This window comes from Arctopsyche grandis, chromosome 6 (assembly GCF_051622035.1).
Source record: "Arctopsyche grandis isolate Sample6627 chromosome 6, ASM5162203v2, whole genome shotgun sequence".
In the NCBI taxonomy this organism is placed as follows: Eukaryota; Metazoa; Arthropoda; class Insecta; order Trichoptera; family Hydropsychidae; genus Arctopsyche; species Arctopsyche grandis.
In genome coordinates, this window is record NC_135360.1 from 11,064,464 (window position 1) to 11,082,012 (window position 17,549).

General features: G+C 34.9%; 1 protein-coding gene across 2 annotated transcripts in view; it reads left to right on the forward strand.

Moving 5' to 3' along the window:
* Positions 1-2,128: 2,128 nt before the first annotated feature.
* The window catches only part of ci (transcriptional activator cubitus interruptus), a 91,525-nt gene continuing 76,104 nt past the window's right edge, over positions 2,129-17,549 (forward strand). For both annotated transcript variants that reach the window (XM_077432962.1, XM_077432963.1), the window contains exon 1: positions 2,129-2,455. The gene's annotated coding sequence lies outside the window, so the exon portion shown is untranslated. The remainder of the gene's footprint in view (positions 2,456-17,549) is intronic.

The following is a 17,549-nucleotide window of genomic DNA, read 5'->3' on the forward strand; positions in this document are numbered from 1 at the left end:
CCTCAAGGGCGATCTTTTCGCATGGGGTGACATTATTCGGCTTAAAATATGCTAAGTGGGTTTTTGCGATGATGGCGCAATGCGATTCCTTTTCAATACAATGTTTTCGAAAATTTTGACTTGAATTTTATTAAAAAATTTCATTCGCACATTCGACGAATACACATGCACCGCCTTGAACCTTCACACGACACAAATTTACTGTAGAAATACTCTTTCCAATGATACTCAAGACCTATCATTACATGGCAAATTATAAAAATAGTTATCATAATGAAGTAATTACGCTCGACATCGAGTATGGTAATTAAAGAAGAAGAACCGGATATAAACTCATACACATCAATAAAAAATCTAAACAGAATTACGCCTCTGCTACATGCTTCCTTATCTTCTGTGCAATTTACTTAATGGTAATTAATATAATAGAGGACTGTTAAAATTTTAAATGTATCTACGTTTTAAAAACACGACAAAACACATTAACATTTTACTGCGGTGTGCTCCTTTCTACCAACTTGCAATATATCTCGAGACTCGTTTTCTCAACTTTTCATCTGCTTATTAAACAGGAGTTTGTATATTGTATACAATATACAAAAAAAATAATTGCATATAATATACAAAAATTGTATACAAAATTATTTGAATAGTTTTATTTTATATAAATTTATTTGAATACTCGTTTTTTTTTTTTATTAAATTGACTGTCACGAACAAACAAACATATATACTAAGTCACTTTCGAAATTATTTGTATACCAGAATCCAGCGGCCCCCCTGGCGCCTTCGCCCCGGGGAATCCGCCCCCGAGGACTTCGCCCCCGGGACTTTCGAATCCTTTGAATAGAAAAAAAATCGGATCGGCGCCTACGAATCGAAAAAATAAATAAATCGAATGTGTTGTTTACGAACCAACCAACCAAGGTTACATATATGCACAGTCAATTTCGAAATTATATATTAGATAAAATGGACTATGAGTGGCGCGACACTGCGCCACTTCGAAGCTGTATAGGACTACCAGATGTATTGATATCCAAACCGGGACGGACATATTCCTAAAACTTTGTAAAAAGTGTAAACTTAACAAACTACATTTAAAATCCTTCCTTTTATAAACTAGCATTTCCTTTCTTTTATTCCAGTTTATTTAGTTATTTTAATATTAAATGAAATTAATTATATATTGCTAAAGAAGATTGAAAAAAAAAGATTTTCTCAATCTCGCTTTTCTTGCTTTTTTAACCAAGATTGAGATTCGTGCATTTTTTGCAGTTTCATAACTGCGGGAGGTTGGTATTTCTGAACAATGATAGGTCAATAAGCCGCTATCGAAAACCGGGACATTTGGCTGTCTCGAAAGGTCCCTTCAGGACGCCGGGACGAGAGGCTTGAAACCGTGGACAAACCCGGAAGCCTGGCAGCCATAGAAGTAGAATGCATAGAATGGTCATTGTTAACAAAAGTATCGTCTAAAAGCGAGCCATCGAAGAGAGAGACGAAGTTTAGCAAACAATGAACAAACTCTGCCGCGCAGAGTTTTTGTAGCAACATTTTTGGAGCCTATTTACTTCTATGCTGGCAGCCCTACTTTTGTACCAACTCGGATGTGCTGCGCTGCGTCGCTGCAGCGCACTGTCGTCTAGTGTGGTCACTGACCACTGGTCAGGGCTTTAGGCAATTTTTCGCATATTTCATATGACTCATATATTTATCTGTATAACATGTTTGCAAGCGTATGCTCATATCATATGATATGAGCATACGCTTGCAAACATGTTATACAGATAAAAATAAATTGAATTTATACATCAAAAGGGTAGCTCACCTGTCATCGACGATTTTCGACACGCCACACTCGGTGACAATGAGGGGAATTCCTCGGGCGGGCAGAGCGCATCTCGAAAAATGTTAATCCGCTCCTGGCCCGAAGGACACGTCGGAGTCAGGAGAGCTGGCGGTCTTTCGTCGCGAGTCCAGGGGGGGGTCAGGGTTCGAGACCGCGGCCCGAGAATTGAGACGTTTATCGGACGCACACCGGCGGCGGTCGGTGCATCGCAATGCATCGTTCCGGTGCATTCCAGCGCTGCGGCCCACACTTCGGGCACCGCTGGAGGCGGGTGCCGCAGTCGAGCCGAGCGCTCCCATCTCCGCGGTTGTGTCCGCGGCCCGACGCTGACCGGCACTGTACACCGTACACCGATACCCCGTACATCGTGTCACCATTGTCGCATATCACCGAAGATAATACGGCAGTTCGCCAGTTTGTTCGTGCGTGTTGTTTTTATTGTTGTTGTTGTTGATTGTTGTTGTGTCTTGCGGTAGGTTTTGTACCCCTTCGCCCCCTCGCCCCGTCGATTGAGACATTAGCGGACAACACGCGCTCGACCGCAGGGGTGTGGAAGCACCCCACGTCATGTGACATGTCACCCTTCGATGCTGCCATCAACAGGTTCATTGCACATGTTATCAAATTATACACGCGTACATTCCTTGTGTTCAATTGTTTACTTTCTTTTGCATGGATGACTTTTTTTGTACAGTATTTTTATCTCGGCTGAATATCATCTCACAATTAGCACTAATGGAAGTGGTGTATTTACTTTGGGGACGCCCTAATGTCCCGGCTTACTGTTTTTATCTAGGTTCCTACCAACGGTTAGCTCAGCATTTAAACATGTATAAGAATGAATTATAAATAAAATGTTGATGTATGTTACAAACTGCAACGATGCACTTTTTTGTCTCTCACTTTGTGAATTGTACATAGAAGGGAGACAAAATATGTTTTTGAGTGTAGGCTATTAAATTTGAAAAATTTTTTTTTTTTGTATTGAGGGGGTGCTCCGGTTTGCTGCATGAAATCTGACAACCCTAATTTACTCGATTTAATATACTCAACACATTACATGTATCTATATGTAATGTATTTACAACTGTTGATCACTACATACAGTTTCATCGGATACACATAATAATTCTGAAATTATTTTTGTGATATAATATACTATATACTACATTCTAAATTTAAAATAATATTTGACCGTTCTAAGAAATATACGAATGTGCTTATCTTTTCGGCATAATTAGCAATTAGCTTAAAATTGTTTCGCTGCTTAGATAAAACATTTTTGCCTTTAAATTGGCCTTTCCACGTTCAACGGGTGTTCAATAATGTTTTATGAAAAGTTTGCAACGAAAAGATAAATAAGAATTCAGTACATATTTCAAAATTAAAGTATACCTGCGCTAAAATTGGCCAAATAACTATGCAGGAAAATAATCTAAACAAATAATTTACATACACATAATAATTCTGAAATTATTTTTGTGATATAATATACTATATACTACATTCTAAATTTAAAATAATATTTGACCGTTCTAAGAAATATACGAATGTGCTTATCTTTTCGGCATAATTAGCAATTAGCTTAAAATTGTTTCGCTGCTTAGATAAAACATTTTTGCCTTTAAATTGGCCTTTCCACGTTCAACGGGTGTTCAATAATGTTTTATGAAAAGTTTGCAACGAAAAGATAAATAAGAATTCAGTACATATTTCAAAATTAAAGTATACCTGCGCTAAAATTGGCCAAATAACTATGCAGGAAAATAATCTAAACAAATAATTTACATACCTACATTTGCTAGATAGTAAATAAAATATTTATATCAAGTAAGCGACTTGAATTTTAAAACTAAAAACTACTCGAGTGAGAACCGTGTGAGTTCATCATAATGTTGCGTTTGTTTACTACTCGATATTTCATCTGATATTCGACCATATCAAATATGTACATTCAGTGAATTAAAAATGGTTCACATTTCTATTGATAAAATTCCTATGCTATCAAGATTGAAATATTTTTAAAACGCTCATTATTTCCATGTAATTAGAAGTCAGCCTTAGTTAAACGTAATTAAAATCGTAGCACCCGATATAAAGAGCCGACACAGCTCATCATATGTACCTATATAATTGAATAAGCGTGCAACACTACGTGTCTATTCAATCGTAATTAGCGATGCATCGCGAATATAATAATACACATCCCACTTTCTAAACCTAAACCGTTTCGCTTTTGGAATACTAAACACCACACCTCGTAGTTTCGAGAGTTTGGCGCTTTTTTTGTTTTCGTGGCACGAGATAACCTTGCACGAAGCTCGTTAGTCATAGTTGACCCACGTCAACGAGCCAGGGGTTGCTTGCTTTTCGTACCGATTGTTCTCTTTTGACAATCGGGAAAAATATGTATGCCTATACCTGCATTCGAACATCAATAGGGGAGGGAGATAAATTCGTGGCCATGCTGCGCTATGCGGGGATATTTTACGACAAGTTATTTTACACTTGTTCACAATGCACAGAGCAGGTAGAGAGGAGGGTAATCGCTCTTTGTATGCGTCTGCGTGTATTTTTATTATTTATTCTGAAGCGCGTTTCGAATTTCGTATATGAATCAATTTGGACGGGCGATGATACCTTCGAATATATACTTTCAGTTACATTAGGGTTAAGGGTAACAGCATAATCTCGCTTTAAAACAAACACGTGGGTGTGTTTCTATTTCTTTCGCACTAATTGTATTGAATCGAGTTCGATGCATCTCCGTCCCTTTCCATCGTCCGAAAATGTCTGACCAATCTTTAGTTAACTTCTTTCATATTTGTTTTATTTTCGTTTTTCCCGAAGGCACGACTCCCAACAAGACAATTAAATTATTTACGAACTTAACAGAAAAATTACATTTACATACGCATTTTTAGGGTTGTCAAAACATTAGAATTTACAAAATAATAATACTTGGCACTGTTTTTCCATATCGCTGAGAGCAAAACGCGCACATCCTAATTATTCACTGCGGCTGATTGTTACTAATGGTTTTTCGAGCTGAGAATGTTTTAAACATTTACGTAGCTCATTAGCAACAAAGAGAAGTTAATTGCGTTTATCTACCTGGTTGCATCAATCTCAATTCAAAACGCGTCCGCTTTGTGTATGTGTACGTGTATGTAGCAGTTAACTTTAACGTCTGGTTTATCACGAGTGTACTTTGCAATTTTCCCGTCAGTTCGCAAAAGGCTATTTTAATTGCATATAAAATACTCGAAGAGTTGAAGAACTGAGTGGGTTTCAGCGCGAACGCTCTTTATTAATCCATGTACATACATAAGTACAACGAAAATAAATTTCAGACAATATGACTTCAAACAAACGATTTTGGCTTCCGTTCTCATTTTAATTAATATATATGTATAACACGAGAACATAATTTTAAAAGTTAATGATGCATTCTTGTTACAGCTAAATTGGATCAATTACAAGTAAAATAAAAAAATTCCAATCCGTTTTTCAACTTTTTAAAAGTATGAAACCATATAATCAAAGGATAACCATAAACCTATCATATAATGGTAAAATTTGATCTTTTTTTAAATAGCTTTAATTTTGTTTGGCTTAGAACTATGACGGATAGCTTGATAACATAACCATACTTACTTTTATTTTTTAAGCACGGCGATTCTTAAATTATTCATCCATTTGAATTCAGAATAATATTAAATACCGTAGAATTGATTGTTTTAAACATTAAGGATGTCATACTTTTCTACTATAACATGATTAAATTCTATTTAACGTTATTAATTCAATAACTTTGATATTAATATTTACCTGTTATGCTAAATTTATTTTTATAAATCGGATTCTGCCCTAAATAAATTCTTTAAAAATGAGTACATACATACATCAATACATCTATAACTTCTTTTTAGTAAATAACGATTAAATATATAATTTATTTACAATGAATATTTTTCTAGAATATCGAAAACTGACTTGTAAGTAATATGTAATTTCCGTACTAAAAAATGTTTTCATTGATAAATTATCAAGTGTTAAATAACATTTGCTATTTATTTACCATTTCTGCAATCAAAAATATAAATATAAGCAGTACATATGTATAAAAATACATACAATTTTAATCCAACAATAAATACAGTCAACCCTCCTATAACGCACAATATCTGCTCCGCTAGAAAACGAAATAAAAAGCAAAAAGGGAAAAGAAAAATAACAAACTTGTAAGAAAATATGTATGATGCAGGATATAACGCCCATTTGAATTTCCACTTTTTTTCTTTCTACTCTTACATTTATTTTTTGGTGAACCGACACAATGCGTTATAAAAGGGTTGATTATATTTGGATGACTGCAAGAATTTTGCACATATTCTATTGCATTTTCATCGACATAACAACAATATGAAGTAGTTCATCGAACTGCAAATCAAAAACAATCATAGAAACTCATTGAAATGCGCAAACAAATGCACCTCGACATCCATCCATTGAAAAGTCAACCTAGAGAGAGAGAGAGAGATGGAGAACAATCGGCGAAAGATTGAGAAGCGTGCAGAAGCGAAAATTTTCTCGCGCCGATACAACGACAACAAACACAATAGCCAAGCGACCGGTAATGCCGAGACTGGCCAAAATCGCGTGAGTCTCGCTTGTCCGGCTCACCTGTCAACACACCGGCAATGTGACAGCAGCAGTAAACGAAAGAACGAACGTTTGAGATGCGCTGGCGAGTGGCGGCGGACACATGTGTTCGAGACCCGAAGATCTCGGACCCGAGACGCTGAGCCGGTCTCGCGTATGCGCTCGTCTCGCTCGCACTCGTGCGCTCCGCCTCTCTCTCCGTCCCGCTCTTGATAACTTAATTTGGCCCGCTCGTGCGTCCCTCTCCCGCTCGCGCGCTCTCCGCTAGTCTCGTCTCGTTTTTGATAACTCAATCTCGCGCATGTTGGTTCTTTCTCGCTCCTCGCCGGGCTGATTGAGTTGGAATCCGTTCCGTTTGAGGCAAACCGGAGTCTCGGAGACAGCGAATGCGAACCTTTTTTGTGTTCCGCGTCGAAACTTCAAATTTTGCTCACTGTCGATCTTATCGTTGCTCGGGACGAATTTATGTAGGGCGGTTGTGATAAATCACGCGTTGATTTAACAGACCCTTTATTTATTGTGTAATCAATTAAAACGCGTTCGAAAACGTGTAAATTGATCGCAATCTAGTCAAGTCGACGGTGGGATATTTTCGCCTAAGGTATTTTAAGTGCCTAACGAATATTTGATTTCGAACTTTACTAAGCAGGGTTGTGGAATCATAAAGAAAACCACGACTCCCAACTCCGAATCCGACTCAGACTCCCACAGGGCTAAGCTTTTTCCCATAGGGCTAATTTCCGAATATTTCTGGAGTACTAATATAGGGTGCCGCATATATAATGAGTAAAGCCCGGACCCTGAGGGGGCCGTTTATTGTTCAAATGTCAAAAAGGCAATGAATAGTGGTGATAGCTAAAGAGCGGACCCAGAGCGCACTGTTCATTGTTCACATGTTGTAAATGCATTGTTAAAGGTATGTCTAACCTTTTTTACAAAGCATTTACAACAATTGAACAATAAACGGCACGCTTCCGGTCCTACCTCTAATTAATGAGTAGTCTTAGGCTACCCATTAGGGCAATCCCAAATAACGATACACGTAAAAAAAACAATAAAAAGCTTGTATTGGGTATTGTAGAGTCAGTTTTAGTTAGTAATTCAGTATTCAGATACGTTACTATGATCGGAAGCGTTTGAGTTTTTAATTACTCGGACTCCACAGCCCTGGTTTTAAAATGGATATTTTTTGCATTCTTTGAGTGAGGATAGTTATAACTAATTCCTAATTAGTGTTAAAAATAATAAAAAAACAGCCGTTAATTTGAATATTGTAAAGATAAAATGTTAAACCGTTAATCAGTCCGATTCGATTTCTTTTAAAATAATAAAAAAGATTCATATATTAAACAAAATGATAAATCTGAAATAAAAAACTCCGAGCATAGTAGAGTCGGTCCATTTAAAACAGCCCAATTCCACTTCTCGAAAGCAGCAACAGTAAGCATACGAGGAATATAAAATTAATATGTAATAGCATTTTTTACTAACAAATCGCTGAATTCCGACATGCTGAAGAACACTAACTATTAATTATTCAATTATTCAAAAATTAACTATTAATTATTCAATGGAGATATCTATGGTTTTAGACTTGTACATATTGTACATAAATCTAATTCAGATAATTATTGGTGACAAAATGGGTAGGATGGTTTTTGCCAATTTGATGTAAGAACCGTTCCAACAATGAAATCAGATAAATTTGCAAACTTTGATAGGAAACGATAGACTTGAAATCCGAAATATCCAAGTCTGACCAGCAGCATTAAAGATTAGCACGGGATCGAACCCAGTAACCTCTGGGTGCTTAACATAAACGCAACCACCGAGCCATACTGCTGGCCAGTAGTGTAGTCGGGCCAGGTCGCCGCCCTGGCACTTTGATTGATATGAAAAATTGATTTTCGAGTGCATTTAAAAAATATTTTGGCTAATATTTCATATAAAATTTTGTATACCTTATATTGTGAACAGACTCTCGTTCTAACATTTAGTGACGACAACCGAATAGTAATCTGAGCATATTCAAAACTTAAAAGACGTTTTGATGAAATGTATGCTTTTTTTTGGCGCACCGACATCTCAGCGCAAACCAACTTAGCGCCGACCTTTCGGCGCAAACAACTCAGCGCAAAATCAATTTTTTCAATAAGTTTTAAATGCATTTTCGAAAATAATTACTGTATTGAAATTGTCGGTCATATCTACATGATAATTTCATAAATGCGAATAAATTAGTTGTCTGCGCCGAAAGGTCGGCGCCTAGTTGGTTTGGGCTGATTTGTCGAGCCACCCCCTTTTTTTTTATCTAAAACCACCCAAAACTTTGAAAGAAAACATTCTTTGAACTATTAACCATACGCATTTGAGGATAGATTATGTAAGGGAACTCAGCTTAAATAATTGGTCATCTCTAAATTCACATGTGAAAATTTGATATTTTTTTGACATATGTAGATATATGGTTTGAGCATTGCTAAAAGCAAATGTTGCTGTTGACTCACAAACATGGGTTTGAAAAATCAAATATGTATAAAAACATCATAATTTCAACAAGTAAGAATATTTGTTAATTAGCAATTGATTTTGTTTATAAATACATATTTGAACTACCAATATTAGGATACATATTTTTTAACTAACGAAAAAAGGGGGGGTGGGGTCCAAAAAAAGAACCGCCCTGGTTCTTTTTTTATTTAGCACTAGCTGAACCCCGGCATGCGTTGCAATGCCATAATAACGCATGCAATTCCCGTTCCCGTTCTCGTTCTCGTTCCCATTTGTCGGAAAAACGCAGGTAGCGAACACATTTGAAATTATTGCGTTGCAATGACACTCATTCCCGTTTTTCCCCGTTTTTTTTTCACAGTAATCTTTCCGGACATGCATACAATAAATCCTGAAAGTTTCATCATAATCGGTTCTTTAGTTTAGGAGCCTATTCGAGACAGACAGACAGACATACAAACAGACAGACATTGGTTTTTATATATATAGATAGACTACACCACGGCTGCTGGCATAATACGTTAATTTGTATAAAGAATTTTTCACATGCTAGTTCAATTCAATATATTTACGTGTATTTCATAGCATTTTAATGTTTATTTAAATCCAATTTTTGAAGATTTATTTGGATTTCATCGTATGAGCTTTAAACCTAACTGCACAGCAGTAAAGTAATGCATACAATTTATTGAAATAAACGGTTGCTAAGATAGTAACATAAAACTCAAACAGCCATATCGATCAATGCATATTGTAAGCAATACAATTAAAAAAACATCCTCAGTATGGATTCAACGAATCTTCAATAGCTAAATTTCACCAATCGGATCGGTACGCGCACCACAGACTACGATCATCTGTCGGGTCCACATCCGTCCCTGTCTTTTGCATGCAAAGCTCGTATAGTTCGTCTCAAACTGTGGGTGATGGTTTCGTCCCGCACCCCGCACACGTGCCCCGTCTTTCGACCGTTCCGTTTATATTTTTAGACGACAAAACCGGCGGACGCGCACGTGAGCAGCACGCCGGTACGTAGACGTGCGACCAAACAATCATAAAACCAAAACCAAAACCAAAATAGTATTGCAAAACTCACCCCTGGACCGGTTCCTTCTCCGTGAACGCCCGCGAAAACGTTGACAGTTGAAACAAACGAACTCCACTTGAAAATCGTCAACGCATACATTTGAATTTGCATTTAAAACATCGGTATTTAATTCAGTTTATTTCATTTGTTTTGTTTTATTGTTTTCGTTGTTACGGTGAAAAAAAAGTGTGTTGAACCTTTCGAAGTTGTGCCCTGGGGAATTCAGTGTGCGTTGAAACGAGGCGCAGTCAATATTTGCGCTCGTTTACGTTAAATTGACTACGCAAATAATTGGCGAGGGACGTGCTCGAAAACTGATCTGTAGTCGGCATATAAATATTTGCCCCCGTTAGTGATTTATACATGTTTTCGTGTTTGAATCATTCATGGATTATACGATGCTGAAAAGGAGCTACGTCGACAGGTATTATTACTGTTTCTGTTTTATATTTGATTTTGATTTTTAAATGCTTTTTATTGCAATGCATCTTATATATATTTTAATGGCTACTGATCTATTGATCATTTTCTATTTTACAATTTCATTTTATTTTTATTAGTAATATTATAGTATTATATTATTCTAATGTGCAGCATAATAGGAAAAAGAGCTCAAAAACTTTATTATAAATAAATGTTCATAATATCTACATCTTATATGTACATAATATTAACTAAAGACTCGAAAGTCGACGATCTGTTTTATATGTATATTTTGTATTGTATGAACAATGATTTCCTTTTTGTGTAAGCTGAAAATATAGTGGTCATTTATTATGTTCCATTTTTATGTTAAATGTATTATTTTTCTTTTGATGAAAGTTTGTCCACACTCGTTTATAAGCGTGTTCTGTTGACGTGCTGTTTGCTGTATGATGAAAAATCTATACTTGTTTTAAATATGTATCGTGTTGAATGAAAGATGCGCCTTTTGCATGGCCAAACAATGTGTAAAAATATAAGATGAAAGAAGATTTTTTTAGAGGTCACATTGTTTATTTTGGCATCGTCGATTGCTTCACTGTACGAATTTGGAATACATAAATCGCGCCTGACAAATGTACTGTATTTTTTTAAGTAAGTACATACGAAAGTTAGGTCTGTGTTCTAAATTTTTTCCACTTGACTTTTTATTATTGTTTTTGAATGATTTTATCATGTTTTCCGGACAATTAATTTGTTGAAAAGTTCAAAAGTTCGCGCGACCGCGCTATTTTTGTTTAGATAAAGTCGTCTTTTTATATTGCGAATTTATTGCTTTGGAGTACATAAATACGTGTACGTAGATAATTTAAAAATTAAATGTTCGTGTGGATATAATAATGTATTTTATTTACATATCTGGTGGCAATATAGTGTAGTTTAATCAGGCAGAAAAAATTACACATCCTGAAGTTGGCGAAAATTCGTCGGCCATGTTGAATATTTTGTCGCGCTGATCGTGTTCGTTTTTTTCGCGCTGTAGATCCTCAATTTTTCGATCATAAAAATAAAACCGGACCTGGCCTATCGTAAAATTAATAAGACTGCTTTGTATATACACCGGAATAGCTTATTTAACATAAGGATTTTAATTGTGCTATAAATTTTTAAGATATAATTGAGTTATCAAAATTTTAACGACCGTCGATTTATTCGTATGAACTTCGACGACCCGCCATGTCGTTCGAAATTCCTTTGAATTTTCCGTTCCCGTGAAAAAAGCCTTTTTTGCAACGTTAACTTTGTCGATTATGCGAATTTTTACATCCACCCACGCTCTCGACCGTCTGTCTCACGAAAATTCATAAGTCATCAATAGTTTTCTGATGGTTTCGTATTCGAAGGATACAATTATTTATACGTTCTATTGTCCGTAACGTGATCGTTCTATGTGAAATTATCACTTGTGTGTACACATTTGTCATATTCCCACAATGGATGAGTAATGAAACAAAAACGGATTAATTATATAGGTATATGTGTGTATTTATATAATATAAGAATTCGATTATTTTTATTTTTTTAGTTTTGTATTGTTCTGTATGAAGTACAACCCCGTGATTATATAGAGAAACTACAAATTGGAAACTCGTACCTGTTAAATTGTGTTAGTTTTATTTATTGTAATCCAACTGTCGGTAAAAAAACAAAATCGGTTTTGTATCTCACGTTTATACTCTGGGATAAAGTCCAAATTTTTTTTGGTCTCAAGGTGTGGGCCTATTAAATGAAATAATGATGTCTTTATTATATCGCACCGCGATCCTTTTTATACTTATTTTAACAACATGCAGGTATATGGTCTGAAAATATTGCTATTTTTATCGGAAATTGTAGCGAACTTTTCATTATCAATCTTTTTTTTCGTTTTGTTCTTGCATCATTTTTGTTTTATTTTTATTTTTTTATCTTAATTGTAGATAACTAATTATCAAATTTATTATTCTATATTGTAATGAATTGACTGGCTAACCGGAAGTGTTTGTGTTTGTTGTATGTTTTTAATCTATTGCTCGTTATATGTATCATGTTGTAATAATAATCCTTGTGGAGAGTTGTACGATGATAATCAAATTTTATCACACAGGGGTGGCACACGATTTTGCATAAATATTCATACCCGCATTATATTCAGATTCGATAGGAATACAATTTATTTACTTTTCCATTGTGCTTGTTTTTGAACGACCGTAAAATTTTGTCAGAATGGACACTCCTTAAAATTAAACTGCGTTATATGTATGTATTTATCAGTGTACGCTTACTTATTTTTCGGATTATGACATCATTTTTGTAGAATGTCACACTGGCATTGTTTTTCTGTCCTTCGAATCATTATTTTTAAAATTGGATTAATCTTTTTTTTCGAAACTTGAGCGAAATTGATGACCGCAATTTTTCGACCTGCGTTTTGGTCGAGAAAAAAATAATGGTTTATTTAAATTTTACGTTCCTGTATTACTTTTATTTGGGTTGGATTTTTTTTGTGCTGAATCAAAAACTGCTCTACATGAGGCCTTTTAGTGTCAGCGTAAAAAATAAATTGAATAGCCTTTCAGATTTTAATTTAAATTTTTGATAAAATATACTGACCTTGTGTTTTGGGCGTTGTTAACTTGTGTTGCTTTTCATCAGAAAAGTATGCCAATGATGAATTAATTCGTCGTATTAAATTTTAATATATGAAAAATACTTTTGGTGTTAAAAATATATTATATAGTTATTATATGTTTAAAAATTACATATACGTATAACTACCTTTGAAATGATGTACATACATATTATCAATTTTTACCATAAATATCAGAATAATAGTAAGAATACACTCAAAAGTACAATAAGGCACGCCTAGATATATTCCAGCTGTGATAGGAGTGTCTTCATGTCATTGTTAATTTGTACGATATTAATATTTCGACATGTTTCTCCTACATTTCTGCAAATTTGGAAATCACCGTTGTCGATCACTGTCAAACCTATGACAATGCAAGGATAAAATATCACCAAAAACACTCCAGGGGCTGAGTTTTGGGAAGGATCGCGACGGTATAGACAAAACTGTCGAAAAAAACACCTGCCGCTTACCATTCTTGTGTGTCTGCACGTATATATTTTGATAACTTGCAGACTATTTGAGTTTGCTATTTTGTATTAACAGTGGTACTCGCATTAAGAGTAATGAATAAGACAAATAATTTACAAATTCATATAGTACGACCGAGTATCGAATTATTTGCATGCCGTTTTCTCATCTGTAGTTTCACTAACGTGTACATATGTATATATTCAAATCAGCACTGGACAGACAGATAACGTGTTTTGAATGGCTTTGTGTATGGAAAATTAATTAAAAAATTATTACTCGGTAGCAAAATTTAATTTGCCATGGCGCAACATCACGCCACCTGCTAAATTTTGTTTTAGGTTCTATGAATTTGAAAAAAGTGTCGTCACGCGTAATTTTAATACATATTTTATAATGAGATGGCATCTGTCCGAGGCGTTTCGCATTATGACACTTAATTATCACTCCTTTTTCCCATCCAATGATTTATGGTTGACATGTTCGTCTCGCCGATACATGCACACGTGAACAGGTTTATGACCATATGAATAAATTAGCGGCACGGCGTATAAATTGAAATTATGGGAATCTCTGAACTAACTAACATAATTTGTTTTCACACACGAATGCGTAAGAATTTATTCGTCGGCGTGTTGGTGTGTGCATCTCGATTGCGTATCCCAGAAAACAGGTGCTTGTAATTAAATAGCGATTGTCTAGTTCGTACTTTAATTAATTGATTTTCCGTCAAAGTGTGTATCTTTCCGTTTATTTTTTTAATTTGAAATTGTTGTGTATTTATAAATAGGCGGCGTTGACCGTACAAGGAAAAGGTTGTTTTGCGATGAATCGTGTTGTGTGTTGTGTTCGGCTTCCCTAATTATGATGCAACGCGGTTCTTTTTTGTTATTTAATTGCAATTCTGAATCGAATCTCATTGTCGACATGATGAAGTAAAACTGTGAAAAAAAAGGTCGAGAAAAACGTCGACCGCGAATTGAGTCGTCAACAAAAAGAAAACATCGTTTTATTTCAGCGGTCGCGAACCGTGGGCGTTCGTTCGCATGTTTACGTTCCACGACGAAGACTATTCAACTTTTATCGATTTCTTGTACAAAACGAGCCAATTATGCAAATTTCGAGATGTTTTTCCGGCTTTTTGTTATTCAATATTGACCGTTGATTGGTGTTTATTTAAATAATTATTAGACGCCGATTTAAGATTAAAAAATCTGCAACAGATAATGATCCAATGAAAATATAATTTAACAATTTTTTTTTAATTTTAATGATTTTGCTAATGAGCTATTGTGTTGATCGTTGTTTTGTCGTGGAACTAATTTAGGACGATTTTTATGGGCGAAAATGGTTTTATAGCAATGTGTAAGGTAGCCAATTCGTTTCGGACATTTTTTCACGTGCTCCCTCCTTGGTGCCGAGTTATTATGTATTTATGCTCATCATCATCATGTTGTTTTTTTCCCACCTTTATATCTATATAACTATTTTTTATTCGTCCAATATATTCGTTATTCCTCTGACACGAAATTCAGTAGTCTTGTCTTTTGTGCTGTTAACGAGCTTCTGCCCTTTTTTGGAAAACGCTCGTACCCTACAAAACTGTACTCTCTTTATATTATATAAGAATTTTGACACGGAATACATTCGTTAAATTTGACCGTTCCATTTCTTCTCTTTTTTTTTTTTGGTCAAAATTAACGTCACGTTCAATTTTCTTGTTAAATTTTACCTGAACAAATTTTTACCTGAGGTGAGGTGTACGCTAGAATTTAGTGTACTTTCTATGCGTCGATTTCTCCTGTCTGCGATGGACAATAGATCTTCCTTTTGATCCTTTGTGTCTCCTTCGGTTTTGATTCTTTCCAGGAAAACGTTCGGACATATCCTCATTAATGTCTGAAATGTACGCTACTTTTGTTGTCGGATTGACGTTTCGATGGTAAATCGTTTTACCAAAATGCAACGTCGTTTCAAAAAAAAATTTTTAGTCCTTTGTATTTATTTCGCCTCAATAACACTCTCATCTAGTAATTGAACAGTTAAATAAGTATTAAAAAAAATACAGAAAATATGTGTATATGCAGAAAGTCGAATTATCGTGTGATGACATTTTTATTATATTTCGGTACACGTGTACTCATATTTGTTTCTACTTGTAAGAATTTCTTACATATGACATCATATTGTGATAAATAATGCATATTTATGATATAAAAAAATATCACACATGCCATGCGATAAATGACACTTGAATACGACCATTCATTTATGTATTTAGATATCTCCAGTGTGTCGCTTCTGTATTATTGAGCTGTAGACTGACTACGTACATATGTATTCTTAAGTTTAAATTTAAAACGATACATGTGGCAGAAAGTGACTCACTTATATGCGCTAAATAAAAGCCAAGCTACTCGTACATTCCTGTAATAAAAATGGTACACCGCAATAATCGTAGACTTGTACGTATTGTTCCATTTTCCCCGACTTGAAAGTAAGATTTATTTATTTCGCAATCAAAGGATTGAATTTGCGTGTGTCGTACGTATTTTGCGGTCGTAGTCTTATTCGGTTATTGCAAGTTTTCCTTGATTTTACGACAAACAGTGACCGCAACTCTATGTATTTTCGGATACTCGATGCCTCGGGAAATGATAAGGTTGTCATCGTCTTCGTGACGTATTTTTGAGTTATTTATCGTACGGGTGTTTCATAATGCAACTTTTTTTTGTTTTATTTGTCTGGAAATCACGATCACGATTCTGTCAATTTTTTCTCCCTGCATGGTAGGTCGTGTATTCAAAATAGCACGGGCGTATGCCGGTCGCATCAATCTTGAATCGTGTAATTGTTTGATGTGTTAGTTCGATTCTAATGTTATTATTTATCCATTGTTTTATTGAGAGGTCGATAATCGTTTCGTGGGCCGAGTGGGCTTTAAGTCTAGTACACACGGAAGCAATAAATGTCTTTGTTTAATATCTTCATATTCATGTTTGTGAAGGATGTTTTTATTTGTAGAAAATTATTTTTTTCATGTTTGAAAATTCTTCTGCCTATAACAAACGATTTTGCATTTATCGGTCCAGGTATGACTCGAAACTTTATGACGCCTCTTAGATAAAGGCAGCTTTCCTCGTATCAAGGAAAGATCGTTAGAAATATAACTTGATATGATATTTTTATATCGAAGGTATCGCTTGTTTGAAAAGGTTCAAATTGGAAAATCAATTAGTCGTTACGATAAATCATTGCTTTCCAACGTGGTGGCAAATAGAATTTTTGGGGGGGGGAGGGGGTCAATGAGCAAATCATTAATATTTGTTACATATTTTTTGGAATTCCATATGTCGAAATAAATTTTTGATACTGTAATTGAGAAATTTTAAATAAGATCAAAAATAAATTCGTTGTTCTCTGCTCGAAATTGTAGTGATAGTCATACTTGTGAAGGTAATTAGATATTTTTCTTCTCAGATAAATCTGGAAAAAATCATTCTATGTATAGGGGAGGATTATATCAATTTTTATCAAAAAAATTTTAGTAATAGATCCCAAAAATGTCAAAAAAATGCCACTTAGCAATAATAATGTTATTAATAGAATATATGAGATGGCTAAGGATGTAGACACAATTGGAAATAAAAGGATAAGACAATATTGAAAAGTTGATAACAAGAAAATTTTGCAATACAGATGGATGAATCAAATATAAGAGACAGTGAGAGTTTTGGTGAGCTGTGTAATTATGAGGAGGGCATGGAGGTTTTTGAAGCATTAAAGTGGGCCTTGGTACAAGAAATGTTGAGAAACACTGCGATAAATCATTATTTTACCGTATCGATAAAATGGTAGGTAGTAGATAG